We start from the raw sequence: 9,782 nt of genomic DNA on the forward strand, positions 1-9,782 counted from the left end.
TGGCTGATGTTGTCCCTCAGGCTGGTATGGCTGGTGGCTGCTGCTGGCTGTCTTCCAGGGCTGGTACTGCTGGATGATACTGCTGGTGGGTACAGCTGGCTGCTACTGCTGGCGGGTATTGCTGGTGTGTACTGCTGGCAGGTACTACTGGCTGGTACTACTAGTGGGTACTGCTGCCCTGAATAAGGGGGGCATGCCCTCCGAGACACTGGTGAATGGAACTACTGGGCTGTGAGCAGAGGAGTCCAGGGACTGACCTGACATGGCAGGACTGAAGATGATTATCACCCCATCTTCTCTGTACACCTCCTTATCTCTCTGTGCTATCAGCTGTGTCGTAAGTCTCTGACCGTCTCTTGTCCACAATCGCCAACCCCATCTCCTGTATCATGTCCATGTCATGTATCATGTCCAAACACTCTCTAACCATCTCATATGTCATGTCCAAACACTTTCTGACCATCTCCTGTATCATGTCCGCATACTCTCTGACCATCTCCTGTATCATGTCCGCACACTCTCTGACCATCTCCTGTATCATGTTCGCACACTTTCTGACCATTTCCTGTATCTTGTCCTCACACTCTCTGTTCATCTCCTGTAGCATGTCTGCACACTCTACACTGTTTCCACAGACAATCCTCCTCCGGCATTATGATGGGCCAAAAATTTGACCAAACAGACCATTATGAGGAATCTGAAGACAAAGCTGTGGCAGAGATTCCACCACCGCACATCAGTGCAGGACCTGCAGTGCTCTTGAAGTGACATCAAAAGGCAAAGCCCACGAGCGCTGAAGAAGGCCATGGAGAGAATCTCGGATAAGTACTAATGGACGAACATCGGCCAGGGTGGTTAGCGAACGTTAGCCACAAAGTTTCTCAAATGTTCGCGAACCGCAAGTTCACATCGGGCCCCATTGACTTTAATGGGAGGCAAACTTTAAAAACCTTTAGGTCATATTTGCAGCCACAAAACACTTACTAGCTGTGCACAAATAGTCTCACCACATGGATAATGTCATAACAGAAGTATTGGTATTGGAAACGTTGCCCTAAAAAAATTATTTTTACAGCAAAAAAATTTATTTTTTCCCAAATAAGCCAGAACTGACAGCAGTCGGTAAATACATGTCAAATACATATAGAGTCCATTCACACGTCTGTAAAATGGGTCCACATCCATTCCACAATTTGGCGGAACGTTTACAGACCTTTTGATTTTCAATTCCAAACTGAAAAATTAGGCATTCACAGGATACAGAAGTAAGTGTCGGCCAGTATAGGCCCCAAAAATCAGCCCACATGGGTTTACCTGACAGCTAAGAACGTTGTATTCTGTGGCTGAAGGTACATTAGGCATTCACAGGATACAGAAGTAAGTGTTGGCCAGTATAGGCCCCAAAAATTAGTCCACATGGGTTTAGCTGACAGCTAAGAACGTTGTATTCTGTGGATGCAGGTAAATTAGGCATTCACAGGATAAAAAAGTAAGTGTCGGCCAGTACAGGCCCCAAAAATTAGCCCACATGGGTTTACCTGACAGCTAAGAACGTTGTATTCTGTGGCTGGAGGTACATTAGGCAATCACAGGCTACAGAAGTAAGTGTCGGCCAGTATAGGCCCCAAAAATTAGTCCACATGGGTTTACCTGACAGCTAAGAATGTTGTATTCTGTGGCTGGAGGTACATTAGGCATTGACAGAAAAAATAATTGTGGGCCATGAAAGGCCCCAAAAATTAGGCATTCAATGGACATGAAATGCCTTTTATGCCGCTGTATTTACAGAAGAAAAGGACCATAAATTGTTGTGGGTGGATGGCGGTCTGGCGGATATTTGTGGCCTGTCATGAGGAATTGTAATCAAACATGGTCTACTGGTCACATGTGTTGAATTCCTCAGAGATCCATGCCTCATTCATTTTGGTATAAATGTGAGGTAGTCAACACTGTCATGAGCTAGGCGAGTGCGCTTATCGGTCACGATCCCCCCTGCTGCTCTGAACATCCTTTCAGACAGGATACTGGACGGGGGGCAAGCCAACAGTTCCATTGCAAATTGTGCAAGCTCTGGTCAGAGGTCAAGCCTTCCCACCCAGGAGTCCAGGGGTTCATCACTCCTCAGAGCGTCCACATCGGCCGTTAACCCGATGTAGTCGGACACCTGTCGGTCTAGGCATTCCCTGATGCTGGATCCGGAGTACAGCTGTCGATGGGTCGGCTGAAAGAAGGATCTCATATCTGAAGTGACCAACACATCTTCAAACCGCCCTCTTCTTGCAGGCACTGTTGGATTGCTACCCGCAACTGTTTCTCTGTGAGTGGAAATTCCTCCAGCCAGCACACGCAAAAGCAGAATGCAGCATTTCTCGCAGCAAGGCCTGGAAGTGCTGCATTCTGACCGCCCTCTGTGATGGCGGTAACATTTCCGCCATTTTTTGTTTGTACCGGGGGTCTAAGTACGTTGCCACCCAGTACTGGTCCTTGCCCCTTATGCTTTTTATACGGGGGGTCCACCTTAAAACACTGGAGCATGAAGGTCCCCATTCGCACTAAACTGGACGCGGTGTAGTGGCCTGGCTCCAGCTCATCATCCAGGATAATGTCGTCCTCATTCTCCTCCCCCCATCCACGGACAACACCAGGGATCCCAGAAAGGTTTAAAGCATGCTCTTCTTGCTCCTCCTCAAACGCCCCGGCGCCATCCTCCTCTGTCTCCTCTTCAGACTCCTGTTGTTGACTTGTCTCAGATGGAGTAGCACCCACTGGGAATTCATCCAACATTGCGACTTCCTCATCTTCCTGCTCCTCGACGGCTTGATCAATGACACAACGCAATGCACGCTCCAGAAAGAAGGCGTAAGGTACAATGTCACTGATGGCGCCCTGGCCGTGACTGACCAGTTTGGTCATCTCATCGAATGGCCGCAGAAGTCTGCATGCGTCCCGCATGAGCAGCCACTGGCGAGGTGAAAGAAAACCCAAGCTCCCCAGAACCTGTCCTGCCACAGAGTTCATACAGGTTAACTGCATGTTTCTGCTGGAGCAGCCTATCAAGCATATACAACGTTAAGTTCCATCACGTTGGGCAGTCACAAATAAGACTCCCGGTCGTCCCATCATTAGTGGGATTGACTTCCTTTGTTCTCGTATTGGAAAATACGTAGATGAATTCCTCCAACCACTAGTGTCACAAATGCCATCCTATCTTAAGGACACTACACATGTTCTTAATAGTATCAAAGATGCTACATGGAAGGAGGGTATGATCGTGGCCACGGCCGACGTAATGTCTTTGTACACTATCATTACCCATCAATTGGGGATTGAGGCTGTACAACATTACTTAAACATCCTTAGTGGCCTTGACAAGGAACAAATAAGATTTATTTTAAACATCTTAAATTTTGCCATGACTCACAATTTTTTTGGGTTTAACAATATCTATTATTTGCAATGCCGTGGTGTGGCCATGGGGGCAAAGTTTGCCCCCAGCCTGGCCAATTTATTCATGGCCAGGTGGGAGGAGGTTGTCGTCTATAGGGACCGTCCGCCCCAGCTGGTGCTGTGGCGTAGGTACATAGACGACATTATCCTCCTTTGGGATGGAGATCAGGGCTCTCTTGATTCTTTTATGTCTACTCTCAACGTTAATGACAGAGGAATCAAACTGGACTGTACCAGTAGCACCACAAATATCAGTTCTTGGACTTAAATCTGATTGTTGATGGGGACAGGCTGGTTACATCTACTTATTTCAAAAAGACAGACCGTAACAGCTTTATCCCAGTGGACAGCTGTCACCACAAATCTTGGTTGCAGGCTGTCCCCAAGGGACAGTTTATGAGACTGCGACTAAACTGTACACACCTTGATGGTTTCCTTTCACAAGCCTCACAATTGAAGAATACGTTCTTGGATAGAGGTTACCAATCAGATTCTTTGGATAAAATCATTAGGGAGGTGGCTGATATGGAAAGATCAACCCTGTTGGCCCCACGTGTAAGAACCAATTGTGACAGTAAACCTTTTAAAAATTGTTTTGTTACATCATTCAGTACGCAACACTATGAGATTAAAAAAATTATGCAGAAGCATTGGGCTGTAATTAAAAATGATAGGATATTGGGCCCTGCTCTCCCTGAACGGCCCAATGTCATTTTTAGAGGAGCCCCCTCTTTGCGGCACCAGGTGGCCCACAATGTCATCGAAAGGCCTCGTAAACCCCTATTTTTCCCGGAATTGAAGGATTTTTATCCTTGTAAGAGATGTAACATCTGCTCTCTTAACGCTTTCAAAGGTAGAAAGATAGTAAAAATTAGGTCTCAAATTACTGGAAGAGAATACCCTATTAATTCTTTCATTACCTGCTCGACACCAAATGTTGTCTACATGCTCCAGTGTAAATGTGGAAAACAATACATTGGGCGCACTCTGCGTACCATGCAAATACGCATGGGGGAGCATGTAGCCAACATTCGAAAGGGCTTCCCTGGCCATAGTGTGTCGAAGCATTTCGATTTGTGCCATCATAAGGACCCTCGTAATACTCTATTTGTGGCATTTGACCATTTTGTTCCCAATTGGCGAGGAGCCAACGCTAAGAGAGAATTATCTCGTGCTGAAATTATAGGTCTGAATTATAGGTCTATCATTGTTTCCTGGCATTATTATTCTTTTAGTCCATTTTGGCTTGCGATCAATGAACACTATTTATAACTTTACTACTTCCGCCCTCATGGGCCGCGGTGCAGTTGCGTCACTTCCGCCCTCAGTAGATATTGATTGGTTGAGAGAGCGGAAGTGCTGGACATACAGGGGATTTATTGGCGTGACTGTGGTGCCCGGTAACCACCCCCCTGACGACGTCACATCTGACGAAACCGGTCGGGCGGTTCCGGACACCACGTTTGTCACGCCCCTCTTGACGCCGGCTCACTTCACTACCGCGGGACGCCACGATCTTACGATGTCTGCTTGTACTTGTTTTGTGTTATGTAAGTAGAACCTTTAATAAATTCGATTGAACATCTTTGCTGGATTACGCTATGGTTTCCTTCCTTCTTCCTTCCCATTTGGTTTACCATTAATACCGGAGCTACTCACAAGCTTCACCACGGCTGTGTGTTATACCTTGGAGAGCTAAGAAGTGGTTGGAGGTGATCCATGTCTTATTATGTGGAGGAAAGAGTCTATCCTGAGTGTTTTTGTCTCAAGCCTGAGTGGCCTGTCCATTAAGTTGGGGGCCCATTCCCTTTGGTAAGCAGCCACCTTTATCTATTCACCACGGGTGTTTTCCTCCTGCTCACCACACCTTGGGACCTCACCTTCTTTTTTGACTTTTTTCTCTCCACCTCAGATCCATGTCTGGGATTTGTGATTCTCATGGACTTTCATATGTTGGTTGTTGACTTCACTGGTTGTTTTGACTTCACTGCACCAATGATTTTTTGCAATATATTTATCATAGTTATTTTTTAGCGCTGCACTATTTGATACGCATTATTGTTTGGATTTCTATAGGTCCAGTGTTCTAGCTGCTAAACATTATTTGATCTTCTATTTTCATCATTATTTAGCACAGTTTTCCCCCCTTGATTGTATTAGTCACAAATAAGACGCCTGACGGGCAGGTTGTGTCGCCGCTGAATGTCAGCAAGGCGGGCCATGGCTGTGTAAGATCTTCTGAATCTGGCCCGAGATTTTCCTGGCCTGCCGCAAGACGTCCTGGACCCAAGGGTATTTGGCAACGAATCGCTGCACGACCATGTTCAGGACGTGTGCCATGCATGGCACGTGTGTAATTTTGCCCTGTTTCAGAGCGCTCAGCAGATTGGCACCGTTGTCGCACACCACTTTACCAACTGTCAAATTGAGCTGTGTCAGCCACTGATCACCCTGTGAACGCAAAGCTAAAAGGAGTGCAGGACCAGTGTGGCTCTTGGCTTCCAGGCACAACAGACGCAGCACAGCATGGCAACGTCTCACCTGGCATGTGGAATAGGTTCTGGGGATCTGGGGCGGTGCAGCGGAACAGACGGTAGCAGCGGAAAAGGAGGAGTCAGCAGAGGAGGAGAGGGAGGATGGAGTAGGAGGAGGAGAAGAGGCAGGCCTGCATGTAATCCGTGGCGGTAAAACCAAATCTACACGGGTGCTACGGGTTACATGCTTGACGGCCGTCAGAAGGTTCACCCAGTGGGCAGTAAAAGTTATATACCTTCCCTGCCCGTGTTTGCTAGACCATGTGTTTGTGGTCATATGTATCTTGGCACCGACACTGTGTGCCAAAGATACATTCACTTGCCGCTGAACATGGCCATACAGTTCTGGAATGCCCTTCTGCGAGAAATTTCCTGCCTTTGTCCCATTGTGGTGTTCCAATGGCCACAAATTTCCGAAAGGCCTCCGAGTCCACCAGTTGATATGGCAGGAGGTGGCAGGCTATCAGTTCCGACAAGCCAGCAGTTAAACGTTGGGCAAGAGGGTTATCTGGCGTCATCATTTTTTTACGCTCCAACATTTGGGCCACGGAAGCCTGCCTTTATCCAGAACAACGTGAGGACGGCATGATGGAAGGTGGAGTGAAGGACAATTGTGAGGAGGAGGAGGAGAGGCTGGACGGTGAGAGCCTGGAGTGTGGCTTTATGGGTTCTGACGGTGTTGCTCCCACTGGGCTCGGTGATGGGAGTCCAGGTGCCTTCTTAAGGCAGTCCTCCCTAGGTGAGTGTTGGGCTTACAGCGACTTATGCGTTGACTGCAAAGGCTGCAGATGGCAATACTATTGTCAGCAGCAGACACATTAAAAAAAAGCCCACACTTCGGAGTCACGTGTCGGCGTCCTGGGAGCGCCAGATGTGACTGTACATGGTTGATGGCTCGCTCCTGATACATTTACAGTCTGCTTTGTCCCTCCTGTGCAATGCAAGTTCTGCCTGCTTCTCCTCCCTATCTGCTGGTCCGTCTCTCCCTCTGAACTCCCCTCCTCTTCCTCTCTGGTGGGCAACCATGTGATGTCCATAGACACGTCACCATCCCCACCACTAACATTCGAGATCTCGGAGTAGGCAGCAACAGCGGGGACCAACCTCCATGGGCTGATCTGGGTACTGTCGTCAGACTGCGGAGTGGCGGCTGTTGCTACCTCCTCTTCCTGATCCGATGTCAAGAATGGCTGCGCATTGCAAATGTTTTGGAAAAAATAATTCCAGTGACTCAAGCGGAGGGTATATGGTGGTGGTGGCTTTGAGGGTGCACACAGCAGAGAATGAGGATGGTGCAGAAGAGGAAGGCTGGGTGAGCCACTCAACCAAATCTGGTGCGTCCTTTGACGTAACTGAACGCACCATTCTGCAACTTCACACTTTGGCTCCAGCCTGCTGCTCCTGCCCTACCACCCCTGCGTAAGGGCCTGCCTCTTCCTCTGCCTGTCATTTTTTAAATGTGCTCCCCCAAAGACACCACCACCTCCCCTCCGCTTGAGTCACTGGAATTATTTTCCGATCCATCACAAGACATTTGCGATACGCAGCCATTGTTGGCATCGGATCAGGAAGAGGAGGTAGCAACAGCCGCCACTCAGCAGTCTGACGACAGTACCTGGATCAGCCCAAGGAGGTTGGTTCCCGCTGCTGCTGCCTACTCCGAGATCTCGAAAGTTAGTGGTGGGGAAGGTGACATGGATGATGACGTGTCTACAGAGTTGTATAAAGTACTCGAAACCCATACTTGAGTAAAAATACAAGTGCTCGATCAAAAAGTGACTTGAGTAGAAGTGGAAGTGCTCGATCAAAAAGTGACTTGAGTAGAAGTACTAAAGTATTCAACATTTTTTGTACTTAAGTATTGCAAGTAGTTTTTTTAAAAATGTTGCTACTCAAGTACTGAAAGTAAAAGTACCAGTAGTTTAAAAAAAAATTGCTACTCTAGTACTGAAAGTAAAAGTACAAGTACTGTGTTATGTAGTTACTAAAGAAAGAAGTCAAGTTTGAACATCATATTGTTTTTTATTATTTCAAATGCAGCTTTTATTTATACATACAGTAGCATTTATTTTCGTATGTGCTGATTTACACATGTTTTGAGCTTCATGAAACCTGCCATCTACTGTTCTGGCAGTGGTAATTTTTATAATTGTAACGAGTAACTATGCAGCACAAAAAAAAAATATATCGGAGTAGAAGTATTGAAATCATTGAAAAAATGTAGTGAAGTAAAAGTAGAAGTAGGAGAAAAAAATTCTACTCTAAGAAAGTACAGATACCGCCTTTCGGTACTTAAGTACAGTAGTGAAGTAGTTCTACTTAGTTACTATACATCTCTGCGTGTCTATGGACGTCATGTGGGCAGCCAAAAGAGATGAAGAGGAGGGAAGATCTGAGGGAGAGATGGACCGGCAGATAGGGAGGAGAGGCAGGCAGAACTTGCATTGCACAAGAGGTACAAAGCAGAATGCCAATGTATCAGGAGCGAGCCATCAACCATGTACAGTCACATCTGGCGCTCCCAGGACGCCGGCACATGGCTCCGCAGTGTGGACTTTTTTAAATGTGTTTGTTGCTGACAACAGTGTTGCCATCTGCAGCCTTTGCAGTCAACGCATACGTTGCGGTAAGCCCAACACTCACCTAGGGACGACCTCTTCTCCTTCTCCTCACATTTGTCCTCCACTCCACCTTGCATGATGCCGTCATCACGTTGTTCTGAAAAAAGGCAGGCTTCTGTGGCCCAAATGTTGGAGCGTAAAAAAATGATGACACCGGATAACCCTCTTGCCCAACGTTTGACTGCTGGCTTGTCGGAACTGATAGCCCACCAACTACTGCCATATCAACTGGTAGACTCGGAGGCCTTTAGTAAATTTGTGGCCATTGGAACATCACAATGGAAGGTCCAAGGCAGGAAATATTTCTCGCAGAAGGGCATTCCAGAGCTGTATGGCCATGTTCAGCGGCAAGTGAATATACAGTGCCTTGCGAAAGTATGCTGCCCCCTTGAACTTTGCGACCTTTTGCCACATTTCAGGCTTTAAACATACAGATATAAAAACTGTAATTTTTTGTGAAGAATCAACAACAAGTGAGACACAATCATGAAGTGGAACGAAATTTATTGGATATTTCAAACTTTGTTAACAAATAAAAAACTGAAAAATTGGGTGTGCAAAATTATTTAGCCCCTTTACTTTCAGTGCAGCAAACTCTCTCCAGAAGTTCACTGAGGATCTCTGAATGATCCAATGTTGACCTAAATGACTAATGATGATAAATAGAATCCACCTGTGTATAATCAAGTCTCTGTATAAATGCACCTGCACTGTCTCAGAGGTCCGTTTAAAGTGCAGAGAGCATCATGAAGAACAAGGAACACACCAGGCAGGTCCAAGATACTGTTGTGGAGAAGTTTAAAGCCGGATTTAGATACAAAAAGATGTCCCAAGCTTTAAACATCCCAAGGAGCACTGTGCAAGCGATAATATTGAAATGGAAGAAGGAGTATCAGACCACTGCAAATCTACGAAGACCTGGCCGTCCCTCTAAACTTTCAGCTCATACAAGGAGAAGACTGATGCAGTCAAGAGGCCCATGATCACTCTGGATGAACTGCAGAGATCTACAGCTGAGGTGGGAGACTCTGTCCATAGGACAACAATGGAAGAGTGGCAAGAAGAAAGCCATTTCTTAAAGATATCCATAAAAAGTGTTGTTTAAAGTTTGCCACAAGCCACCTGGGAGACACACCAAACATGTGGAAGAAGGTGCTCTGGTCAGATGAAACCAAAATCT

Source organism: Pelophylax lessonae (assembly GCF_965119305.1).
Source record: "Pelophylax lessonae genome assembly, chromosome: 3".
Taxonomy (NCBI): domain Eukaryota; kingdom Metazoa; phylum Chordata; class Amphibia; order Anura; family Ranidae; genus Pelophylax; species Pelophylax lessonae.